A 13,298-nucleotide genomic window follows, 5' to 3' on the forward strand; every position below is an offset into this window, starting at 1 on the left:
TCAACCGTTGTGGCAGGCCTGGCACAGCTCCTGGTATATGTCTGTTACGTTTATGGGGTGTCAATTATGGAAGACATCCTCTTCTGCCGACCAGGACAACAGGAGAGGATATTTTTTAAAGTACTGGACAGCTTTGTGACATCAAATGGACTTTGGTGGTCAAGATGTTTTGGTATCTGTACTGATGGCGCATAAGCCATGACAGGGAGACATAGTGGAGTGGTAACGTGCGTGCAAGCAGTTGCTCCTGACGCCACTTGGGTACACTGCAGCATCCACCGAGAGGCTCTTGCTGCCAAGGGAATGCCTGACAGCTTGAAAGAAGTTTTGGACACTACAGTGAAAATGGTTAACTTTGTTAAAGCAAGGCCCTTGTGTATTTTCTGCACTATGCAATGATATGGGCAGCGACCATGTAACGTTTTTACAACATACAGAAGTGCTCTGGTTATCAAGGGGCAAAGTATTGACATGTTTTTTTAAATTGAGAGACAAGGTTAAACTTTTCTTTACTGACCCTAATTTTCACTTGTCTGACCGCTTGCATGATGACGAGTTTCTCACACGACTGGCCTATCTGGGTGATGTTTTTTCTCACCTGAATGATCTGAATCTAGGATTACAGGGACTCTCCGCAACTATATCCAATGTGCGAGGCTGTGATTAAAACATTTATGACCGTGTTTAATTATTATGTAACGTGCAGTCATATTCAGGTCCTGATTGGTCAACAAGCTTATTTGATGCTTCAAATAGTGTTATGTGATGTAAAGACCCAAACGGTGTTCCATACCTTCACCTCTTAACAGACAGATTATGAGTGGGCTGAATAATCTATTTCCTTGTACTCCTGAGTCAATTCCTCTAACGAGACTATTGTTGTATGCAATAGCCTCGCCATGATCTAACTACATATGAATACGCCAGCGTCATATAGCAATGGCCTCGCTCTACCTTCATTAGCACACTACCTCTTTTATACCTGCTTATTCATCCCTCCCTTTCTTTTTCTCTTTCTTTTGTTCTCTCTCTGTCTTTCACCACTCACTCTTTGTCTGACTAGCTACCTATTATCCCTCCTTTTCTCTCTTTGTCTTTCTGTCAGTCTCTGTCCTTCACCACTATCTCTCCATCTGACACTTTACCGTCATTAGCACAGAACCTCTTCTTTACCTTTCACCTTTTGCATTTATCATTCCCTTTCTCTGTTTCTCCTTCTTTCTGTCTTTCTGTCCTTCGCCTTTCTCCGTCTGACTAGCGGTCACCTCCAGTGGGCAGCTGCAGAACTGTGCCTTTGAAGGACTAAACCTGGCTTTGTTGACATGGTAACGCAGTGATGACTGGAGCGGAGAAAGATAGAGAGGGAGAGATAAAGACCGAGAGGGAGAGATCAAGAGAGAGAGGAGAACGGGGAAGGGAGAGGGATTAGAGAGAGGGAGAGATAAAGAGAGAGAAAATAGATAGAGGGAGAAGAGAGAACGAGTGTATGTGTGCTTTTCTGCCTCTTAGTGCAGGACGGATGTCATTGATGCCGTATACACCATGCCAAGGTGTCCCCAGTATATTCAACTGTTTTTCTAGACAGCAGGGCCTCCAGGCACTTCCCAGAAGGTGCCCTTGATATCCTGATCTCTCTCTCTCTCTCTCTCTCTCTGTTCTATCTCTCTCCTCTCTATTCTATCTCTCTCCTCTCTATTCTATCTCTCCTCTCTTCCCTGGACCTATCACAAGGTGAAACAGGGGAATCGTTTACTTTGCACCCATCACTGCTCTAAATGAGATGCCCATCATAGAGGGTGGTAGAAGTGTGTGTGTGTGCAGGTGAGTGTTTGTGTGAGTCAGTATGTGTGTGTGTGTGTGTGTGTGTGTGTGCGCAGGTGCATGTGTGTGTGTCAGTATGTGTGTGTGTGTGTGAGTAGGGAGGGAGGGAGTAGGGAACAGTGGGCTAGGCACAGTAAGAGGTTTTGCCTCCCCGATCGATCACTACTTCCTCTGCCTGTCAATGTGTGTGTGTGCGTGTGTGCGTGCGGGCGTGCGTGTGTGTGTGTGTGTGTGTGTGTGTGTGTGTGTGTGTGTGTGTGTGTGTGTGTGTGTGTGTGTGTGTGTGTGTGTGTGTGTGTGTGTGTGTGTGTGTGAGAGAGAGAGAGAAGAGAGAGGAATTGCAGGGGAGAGAAACAGTGAATGAGGGAAAAAAGAGGTAGTAAAAGAAGAGGAGAGAGAAAGAGAGAGAATGCAGGTCTCAAGCAGTAGAGGTAGAGTGAGATAGATGCTATGTGGGCTCTAAGGTAGATTACCAAGCCCTGATGATGAGACTGCATCACAATGGTACCCTGGTCAACAGTAGTGGACTACAGTGCCTTGCAAAAGTATTCATCCCCCTTGGCATTTTTCCTATTTTGTTGCATTACAACCTGTAATTTAAATAGATTTTTATTTGGATTTCATGTAATGGACATACACAAAATAGTCCAAATTGATGAAGTGAAACGAAAAAGATTACTTGTTAAAAAAAAAAATTAAAAACTGAAAAGGGGTGTGTGCATATGTATTCACCCCCTTTGCTACGAAGCCCCTAAATAAGATCTGGTGTAACCAATTACCTTCAGAAGTCACATAATTAGTTAAATAAAGTCCACCTGTGTGCAATCTAAGTGTCACATGATCTGTCACATGATCTCAGTATATATACACCAGTTCTGAAAGGCCCCAGAGTCTGCAACACCACTAAGCAAGGGGCACCACCAAGCAGCAGCACCATGAAGACCAAGGAGCTCTCCAAACAGGTCAGGGACAAAGTTGTGGAGAAGTACAGATCAGGGTTGGGTTTAAAAAAACATCTAAAACTTTGAACATCCCACAGAGCACCATTAAATCCATTATAAAAACATTTGAAAGAATATGGCACCACAACAAACCTGCCAAGAGAGGGCTGCCCACCAAAACTCATGAACCAGGCAAGGAGGGCAATAATCAGAGAGGCAACAAAGAGATCAAAGATAACCCTGAAGGAGCTGCAAAGGTCCACAGCGGAGATTAGAGTATCTGTCCATAGGACCACTTTAAGCTGTACACTCCACAGAGCTGGCCTTTACAGAGGAGTGGACAGAAAAAAGCCATTGCTTAAAGAAAAAAATAAGCAAACATGTTTGGTGTTGGCCAAAAGGCATGTGGGAGACAACCTAAACATATGGAAAAAAAGTACTCTGGTCAGATGAGACTAAAATGTAGCTTTTTGGCCATCAAGGAAAACACTATATCTGGCACAAACCCAACACCTCTCATCACCCCGAGAACACGATCCCCACAGTGAAGCATGGTGGTGGCAGTATCATGCTGTGGGGATGTTTTTCATCGGCAGGGACTGGGAAACTGGTCAGAATTGAAGGAATGATGGATGGTGCTAAATACAGGGAAAATCTTGAAGGAAACCTGTTTCAGCCTTCCAGAGATTTGGGACTGGAACGGAGGTTCACCTTCCAGCAAAACAATGACCCTAAGCATACTGCTAAAGCAACACTCAAGTGGTTAAAGGGGAAACATTTAAATGTCTTAGAATGGGCTAGTAAAAGCCCAGACCTCAATCCAATTGAGAATCTGTGGTATGACTTCAAGATTGCTGTACACCAGCGGAACCCATCCAACTTGAAGGAGCTGGAGCAGGTTTGCCTTGTAGAATGGGCAAAAATCCCAGTGGCTAGATGTGCCAAGCTTATAGAGACATAACCCAAGAGACTTGCAGCTGTAATTGCTGCAAAAGGTGGCTCTACAAAGTCTTGACTTTGGGGGGGGGTTATGCACGCTCAAGTTTTCTGTTTTTTTATTTGGCATATTTTGCACATTTTGCATCTTCAAAGTGGTAGGCATGTTGTGTAAATCAAATTATACAAACCCCCCAAAAATCTACTTTAATTCCAGGTTGTAAGGCAACAAAATAGGAAAAATGCCAAGGTGGGTGAATACTTTTGCAAGCCATTGTATATAGGGAACACACAAACACACACGATCTCTCTCCTAGACACACATGCAGGATCAGAATCTGGGGAAAGAGTGAACAAACAGGCGGAGGTGTATAGACCGGTGTTATGATGAACAGGGTGGGAAGTGGCTCAGCATGGCGCGGTGTGATGTGGTGTGTGTCTGTGTGTGTGTGTTTGTCTGTGTATGTGTGTTTGTCACCCCGGTCATCTGCTCCACTGGAGCAGTGGAGATGCTTTGATCAGGCCCTGCCTCCGCTGTGACACCCCTGCTGGGTGGAGACACACACATGCGTGCACGCACGCACGCACACACGCACGCACACACACACACACAAATACATACACATACACACACACACAAGCACACACATACAGAACCAGTCAAAAGTTTGGACACACTTACTCATTCAAGTATTTTTCTTTCTTTTTTAAAACTATTTTCTACATTGTAGAATAGTAGTGAATACATCAAAACTATGAAATAACACATATGGAATCATGTAGTAACCAAAAAAGTGTTAAACAAATTAAAATATTTTTTATATTTTAGATTCTTCAAAGTAGCCACCCTTTGCCTTGATAACAGCTTTGCACTCTTGGCATTCTCTCAACCAGCTTCACCTGGAATGCTTTCCCAACAGTCTTGAAGTAGTTCCCACATACAGTGGGGAGAACAAGTATTTGATACACTGCCGATTTTGCAGGTTTTCCTACTTACAAAGCATGTAGAGGTCTGTAATTTTTATCATAGGTACACTTCAACTGTGAGAGACGGAATCTAAAACAAAAATCCAGAAAATCACATTGTATGATTTTTAAGTATTTCATTTGCATTTTATTGCATGACATAAGTATTTGATCACCTACCAACCAGTAAGAATTCCGGCTCTCACAGACCTGTTAGTTTTTCTTTAAGAAGCCCTCCTGTTCTCCACTCATTACCTGTATTAACTGCACCTGTTTGAACTCGTTACCTGTATAAAAGACACCTGTCCACACACTCAATCAAACAGACTCCAACCTCTCCACAATGGCCAAGACCAGAGAGCTGTGTAAGGACATCAGGGATAAAATTGTAGACCTGCACAAGGCTGGGATGGGCTACAGGACAATAGGCAAGCAGCTTGGTGAGAAGGCAACAACTGTTGGCGCAATTATTAGAAAATAGAAGAAAATAGAAGAAGTTCAAGATGATGGTCAATCACCCTCGGTCTGGGGCTCCATGCAAGATCTCACCTCGTGGGGCATCAATGATCATGAGGAAGGTGAGGGATCAGCCCAGAACTACACGGCAGGACCTGGTCAATGACCTGAAGAGAGCTGGGACCACAGTCTCAAAGAAAACCATTAGTAACACACTACGCCGTCATGGATTAAAATCCTGCAGTGCACACAAGGTCCCCCTGCTCAAGCAGGCGCATGTCCAGGCCCGTCTGAAGTTTGCCAATGACCATCTGGATGATCCAGAGGAGGAATGGGAGAAGGTCATGTGGTCTGATGATTCAAAAATAGATCTTTTTGGTCTAAACTCCACTCGCCGTGTTTGGAGGAAGAAGAAGGATGAGTACAACCCCAAGAACACCATCCCAACCGTGAAGCATGGAGGTGGAAACATCATTCTTTGGGGATGCTTTTCTGCAAAGGGGACAGGACGACTGCACCGTATTGAGGGGAGGATGGATGGGGCCATGTATTGCGAGATCTTAGCCAACAACCTCCTTCCCTCAGTAAGAGCATTGAAGATGGGTCATGGCTGGGTCTTCCAGCATGACAACGACCCGAAACACACAGCCAGGGCAACTAAGGAGTGGCTCCGTAAGAAGTATCTCAAGGTCCTGGAGTGGCCTAGCCAGTCTCCAGACCTGAACCCAATAGAAAATCTTTGGAGGGAGCTGAAAGTCCGTATTGCCCAGCGACAGCCCCGAAACCTGAAGGATCTGGAGAAGGTCTGTATGGAGGAGTGGGCCAAAATCCCTGCTGCAGTGTGTGCAAACCTGGTCAAGAACTACAGGAAACGTATGATCTCTGTAATTGCAAACAAAGGATTCTGTACCAAATATTAAGTTCTGCTTTTCTGATGTATCAAATACTTATGTCATGCAATAAAATGCGAATGAATTACTTAAAAATCATACAATGTGATTTTCGGGATTTTTGTTTTAGATTCCGTCTCTCACAGTTGAAGTGTACCTATGATAAAAATTACAGACCTCTACATGCTTTGTAAGTAGGAAAATCGGCAAAATCGGCAGTGTATCAAATACTTGTTCTCCCCACTGTATGCTGAGCACTTGTTGGCTGCTTTTACTTCACTCTGCAGTCCAACTCATCCCAAACCATCTCAATTGGGTTGAGGTCGGGTGATTGTAGAGGACAGGTCATCTGATGCAGCACTCCATCACTCTCCTTCCTGGTCAAATAGCCCTTCCACAGCCTGGAGGTGTGTTGGGTCATTGTCCTGTTGAAAAACATATGATAGTCCCACTAAGCAGGCTCCCGAGTGGCGCAGCGGTCTAAGGCACTGCATCTCAGTGCTTGAGGCGTCACTGAATCAAATCAAATCAAACTTTATTTGTCACAAGCCCCGAATACAACAAGTGTAGACCTTACCGGGAAATGCTTACTTACAAGCCCTTAACTAAAATGTAACACAATAACGAGGCTATATTATTATTTACCTTTATTTATCTAGGCAAGTCAGTTAAGAACAAATTCTTATTTTAAATGACGGCCTAGGAACAGTGGGTTAACTGCCTTGTTCAGGGGCAGAATTACAGATTTTTACCTTGTCAGCTCGGGAATTCGATTTTGCAACCCATCGGTTACAAGTCCAACGCTCTAACCACTAGGCTACCTGCCACCCCATATACAGGGGGTACCAGTACCGAGTCAGTGTGTGGGGGTACAGGTTAGAGGTCATTTGTACATGTAGATAGGGGTGAAGTGACTATGCATAGGTAATAAACAGCAAGTAGCAGCAGTGTAAAAACAAATGGAGGGAGGGTCAATGTAATAGTTCGGTGGCCATTTGATAAATTGTTTAGCAGTCTTATGGCTTCGGGATAGAAGCTGTTATTAAGGAGCCTTTTGGTCAAAGACTTTGCGCTCCGGTACCGCTTGCCGTGCGATAGCAGAGAAAACAGTCTATGACTTGGGTGACTGGAGTCTCTGACAATTTTATGGTCTTTCCTCTGACACTGCCTATTATATAGGTCCTGGATGGCAGAAAGCTTGGCCCCAGTGATGTACTGGGCCGTACGCACTACCCTCTGTAGCGCCTTATGGTCAGATGCCGAGCAGTTGCCATACCAGGCGGTGATGGATGCTCTCGATGGTGCAGCTGTAGAACTTTTTGAGGATCTGGGGACCCATGCCAAATCTTTTCAGTCTCCTGAGGAGGAAAAGGTTTTGTCGTGCCCTCTTCACAACTGTCTTGGTGTGTTTGGACCATGATAGATCGTTTGTGATGTGGACACCAAGGAACTTGATACTCTCTACCCGCTCCACTACAGCCCTGTTGATGTTAATGGGGGCCTGTTCGGCCTGCCTTTTCCTGTAGTCCACGATAGCTCCTTTGTCTTGCTCACATTGAGGGAGAGGTTGTTGTCCTGGCGCCACACTGACAGTTCTCTGATCTCCTCCCTATAGGCTGTTTCATCGTTGTCGGGGTTCAGGCCTACCAGTCTTGTGTCGTCAGCAAACTTAATGATGGTGTTGGAGTTGTTTTTGGCCACACAGTCGTGGGTGAGCAGGGAGTACAGGAGGGGACTAAGTACACACCCCTGAGGGGCTCCAGTGTTGAGGATCAGCGTGGCTGACATTTTGTTGCCTACCCTTACCACCTGGGTGGTGGACCATCAGGAAGTCCAGGATCCAGTTGCAGAGGGAGGTGTTTAGTCCCAGGGTCCTTAGCTTAGTGATGAGCTTCATGAGCACTATGGTGTTGAATGCTGAGCTGTAGTCAATGAACAGCATTCTCACGTAGGTGTTCCTTTTGTCCAGGTGGGAAAGGGCAGTGTGGAGTGTGATTGAGATTGCTTCATCTGTGGATTTGTTGGGGCGGTATGCGAATTGGATTGGATCTAGGGTATCCGGGAGGATGCTGTTGATGTGAGCCATGACCAGCCTTTCAAAGCACTTCATGGCTACCGACGTGAGTGCTACGGGGCGGTAATCATTTAGGCAGGTTACCTTCGCTTCCTTAGGCACAGGGACTATGGTGATCTGCTTGAAACATATAGGTATTACAGACTCAGTCACAGAGAGGTTGAAAATGTCAGTGAAGACTCGTGCCAGTTGGTCTGCGCATCCTTTGAGTACACGTCCTGGTAATCCATTTGGCCCTGCGGCTTTGTGAATGTTGACCCGTTTAAAGGTCTTGCTCACATCGGCTACCGAGAGTGTTATCACACAGTCATCCAGAACAACTCGTGCTCTTGTGCATGCTTCAGTGTTGCTTGCCTTGAAGCGAGCATAAAATGCATTTAGCTCATGTTGTAGGCTCGCGTCACTGGGCAGCTCGCGTCTGGGTTTCCCTTTGTAGTCCTTAATAGTTTTCAAGTCCTGCCACATCTGACGAGTGTCAGAGCCGGTGTAGTAGGATTCAATCTTAATCCTGTATTGACGCTTTGCTTGTTTGATGGATCGTCTGAGGGCATAACAGGATTTCTTATAGGCGTCCGGGTTAGTGTCCCACTCCTTGCGGCAGCTCTAGCCATTAGCTCGATGCAGATGTTGCCTGTAATCCATGGCTTCTGGTTGGGATATGTACGTACGGTCACTGTAGGGACGACGTCGTCGATGCACTTATTGATGAAGCCGATGACTGAGGTGGTATACTCCTCAATGCCATTGGATGAATCCCGGGAAAATATTCCAGTCTGTGCTAGCAAAATAGTCCTGTAGCGTAGCATCCTCGTCATCTAACCACTTCCATATTGAGCGAGTCACTGGTACTTCCTGCTTTAGTTTTTGCTTGTAAGCAGGAGTCAGGAGGATAGAATTATGGTTAGATTTGCGAAATGGAGGGCTGGGGAGAGCTTTGTATGCATCTCTGTGTGTGGAGTAAATGTGGTCTAGAGTTTTTTTCCCTTTGGTTGCACATGTAACATGATGGTAAAAATGTGTTAAAACTGATATAAGTTTGCCAAGATTAAAGTCTCCGGCCACAAGGAGCACTGATTCTGGGTGAGCATTTTTTATGGCATAGAGTTGGTTGAGTTGGTTGAGGTCTTAGTGCCAGCATCGGTCTGTGGTGGTAAATAGACGTCTACGAATATTATAGATGAGAACTCTCTTGGTAGATAGTGTGGTCATAAGGTACTTTACCGCAGGCGAGCAATAACTCAAGACTTCTTTAATATTTAACATCGAGCACCAGTTGTTATTGACAAAAAGACACACCCCCATCCCTCGTCTTACCAGACATAGCTTGTCTGTTCTGCCGGTGCATTGAAAATCACTCCAGCTCTATATTATCCGTGTCGTCGTTCAGCCACGACTCAGTGAAACATAAGATATTACAGTTCTTAATGTCCCGTTGGTAGGATAATCGTAATCGTAGTTCATACATTTTATTTTCCAATGATTGCATGTTAGCAAGCAGAATTGATGGCAGTGGGAGTTTACTGACTCGCCTACGGATTCTCAAAAGGCAGCCTGATCTGTGTCCTCTTTTCCCCTGTCCTTTCTTCACGAACATGATGGTGATGTGGGCCTGTTGCCAGGATAGCAGTATATTCTTCTCATCGGACTCGTTTAAGGAAAAAGCTTCTTCCAGTTCATGGTGAGTAATCCCAGTTCTGATGTCCAGAAGTTATTTTTGGTCATAAGCGACGGTAGCAGCAACATTATGTACAAAATAAGTAAAAAATAAGTTACAAACAACACAAAAAAATAATAAATATCACAATTGGTTACGGGCATGTAAAACGTCAGCCATCCTCTTCGGTGCCATCTTAACAGACACCCTGGTTCGATTCCAGGCTGTATCACAACCGGTCGTGATTGGTAGTCTCATAGGGCGGCACAAAATTGGCCCAGTGTCGTCCGGGTTTGGCTGGTGAAGGCCGTCATTGTAAATAAGAATTTGTTCTTAACTGACTTGCCTAGTTAAATAAAGGTTCAATTATGATTCAAAAATAGCACAAACTAGATGGGATGGCTTTTCGCTGCATAATGCTGTGGTAGCCACGCTGATTAAGTGTGCCTTGAATTCTAATTAAATCACTGACAGTGTCACCAGCAAAGCACCACGCCATCACACCTTCTCCTCCATGCTTCCCGGTGGGAACCACACATGCAGAGATCATCTGTTCACCTACTCTGCGTCTCACAAAGACACGGCGGTTGGAACCAAAAATCTCAAATTTGGACTCATCAGACCAAAGGACAGATTTCCACCGGTCTAATGTCCATTGCTCGTGTTTCCTGTCTAAAGCAAGTCTATTTTTCTTATTGGTGTCCTTTAGTAGTGTTTTTTTTTGCAGCAATTCGACCATGAAGGCCTGATTCACGCAGTCTCCTCTGAACAGTTGATGTTGAGATGTGTCTGTTACTTGAACTCTGTGATGCATTTATTTGGGCTGCAATTCCTGAGGCTCTAATGATCTTATCCTCTGCAGCAGAGGTAACTCTGGGTCTTCCTTTCCTGTGGCGGTCCTCATGAGAGCCAGTTTCATCATAGCGCTTGAAATGTTCTGCATTGACTGACCTTCATGTCTTAAAGTAATGATGGGCTGTCTTTTCTCTTTGCTTATTTGAGCTGTATTTTCTATAATATGGACTTGGTCTTTTACCAAATAGGGCTGTCTGTATACCACCCCTACCTTGTCACAACACAACTGATTGACTCAAACGAATTAAGGAAATACATTCCACAAATTAACTTTTAACAAGGCACACCTGTTAATTGAAATGCATTCCAGGTGACTACCTCATGAAGCTGGTTGAGAGAATGCCAAGAGTGTGCAAAACTGTCATCAAGGCAAAGGGTGGCTACTTTGAAGAATCTCAAATATAATTCTTTAATTTGTTGAACACTTTTTTGGTTACTACATGATTCCATATGTGTTATTTCATAGTTTTGATATATAGATATATACAATATAGGAAATAGTAAAAATAAAGAAAAACCCTTGAATGAGTAGGTTTGTCCAAACTTTTGAGTTGTATGTGTGTGTGTATGTGTGTGCGTGTGTGTGTATGTGTGTGTGTGTGTGTGTGTATGTGAGTATGTGTTATGTCAACTCTCATCTCTTTGTACGTTCCAACCCATACTTCTCTCCTGCTTTTTGTGTGTGTGTGTGTGTGTGTGTGTGTGTGTGTGCCAGACCAACTCTGTTTCTTCCACTGCCTCAGGGAGTGTGTGGATTATTCTCTTCCTGCATAATCAGAACCACAACATACCCACGTGTCTCACCCAACCGCCACTTACACACCACATACACATCCCGTCTGGACCAAGGAAAACTCTTAGACCTTTTTTTTGTGTGTGTGTGTGTGTGTGCACGTGTCTTTCCTTGGTGTGTGACAGCATTATTCAGGAGCTCAGGCTCTCAGTCTCTCTGAAGTGGGTCTAAAGCGGTGTGTCTGTGTTTGTTTGTCTGTGTGTGTGTGTGTGGTTGTGTCTGTGTGTGTGTGTGTGTATGTGTGTAGTTCAACGTTGCATCACTGCTCTAGAGAGAGAGAGAGGGAAGAAGAGAGAGAATGATCAAATTGAGACGGAGAGAGAGAAACGGGGCGGAGAGGGAGAAGGGATGGGATGATACAGGGCTTTATACTGTCACCCAGTTAGAGAGAGAGGGTGAGGACAATAGCATGTGAAACTCATACAGTGCTTTAACTGAAGGTTTGTGTGTGTATCAATGTGTGTGTGCGTGTGTGTATATGTGTGTACATGTGTTGTACTTTATGTTTCAATGAGTGCCTTTTGCTTGTGAGTATACATGTGTGTGTGTGTGGAACAAGCTCTCAGTCTCACGGCAGAATTAGACGCTCATCCATGTTTCTCAAACGTTTTGAAGTTGTTCAAAATGTCAAATTTCAAAGTGTTTAAGGTTAAGTTTAGACATTAACTCCGAAATCTTATGGTTAGGCATTAACTCTGAATGGTTAAGGTAAGGGTTAATGTTTAAGATAGGCTTGAAACAAAAATATAAAAAATGACTTTCTGTTGCTGGACATGCAACCTTTGGGACCAGCAAAACTGAAACCTACTTGAAGGGAACAGCGCTCACTGTTGCCCCTGGTGGCCAGTTTCCACATAATCTCATGACGTCCTCAGACATGGAGGGACGTTGAATACTGACTTGTATCACGGGAGACCTGGCTGGTATGTGAGCATGCCTGTGTGCAGGTGTGTGACTTTGCATACTGTATATGTGTGTGTGAGCCCCTGTAGGGCTGCACTGGTTTTGTCCATACTGGAGCATCAGTATATTCTGGTGTTTTTCTAGACAGCAGTGCCTTCAGGCTCTTCCCAGAAGGTGCCCTTGATATCTCTCTCTCTCTCTCTCTCTCTCTCTCTCTCTCTCTCTCTCTCTCTCTCTCTCTCTCTCTCTCTCTCTCTCTCTCTCTCTCTCTCTCTCTCTCTCTCTCTCTCCCCCTTTCTATCCCATTCCCCCTCCCTCTTCCCCCCTCTCCCTCTCTCTCGCTCTCTCTCTCTCCCCCTTTCTATCCCATTCCCCCTCTCCCTCTTCCCCCCTCTCCCTCTCTCGCTCTCTCTCTCTCCCCCTTTCTATCCCATTCCCCCTCCCTCTCCCTCTTCCCCCCTCTCCCTCTCTCTCGCTCTCTCTCTCTCCCCCTTTCTATCCCATTCCCCCTCCCTCTCCCTCTTCCCCCCTCTCCCTCTCTCTCGCGCTCTCTCTCTTCCATTCTATTCATGCCAGCTTGGCTCTCTCCTTGCTTATCAACAGCACCACTGTTACCTCAGGAACAGACAGGGGTATTTGGCACATGGAAAGCCATCCGTACCCATGATGCGTCCCAAATTAGACCCTATATAGTGCACTACTTTTGACCAGAGCCCATATGTAGGGAATAGGGTGCCATTTGGGACACAGACTCAGACTGGCTGACACTAAAAGCTTTTTCAGTCATTAATACACTGATAGTATATATGAAATTAGAGCAGGTAAGGTGAGGAGAGAGGGAGATGGTGGGAGAGAGGGGGAAGGGAGAGCAGGGTCGGTGAGGAGAGAGGTGGAAGGGAGAGCAGGGTTGGTGAGGAGAGAGGGAGATGGTGGGAGAGAGGGGGAAGGGAGAGCAGGGTTGGTGAGGAGAGAGGGAGATGGTGGGAGAGAGGGGGAAGGGAGAGCAGGG

At 45.3% G+C, this 13,298-nt stretch overlaps 1 protein-coding gene across 1 annotated transcript in view; it reads right to left on the bottom strand.

The window, feature by feature from the left end:
* Positions 1–13,298, bottom strand: part of LOC139572817 (retinoic acid-induced protein 1) — a 374,407-nt gene that overhangs the window by 36,997 nt on the left and 324,112 nt on the right. The gene's annotated exons all lie outside the window — the stretch shown is intronic.

Source organism: Salvelinus alpinus, chromosome 1, assembly GCF_045679555.1.
Source record: "Salvelinus alpinus chromosome 1, SLU_Salpinus.1, whole genome shotgun sequence".
In the NCBI taxonomy this organism is placed as follows: domain Eukaryota; kingdom Metazoa; phylum Chordata; class Actinopteri; order Salmoniformes; family Salmonidae; genus Salvelinus; species Salvelinus alpinus.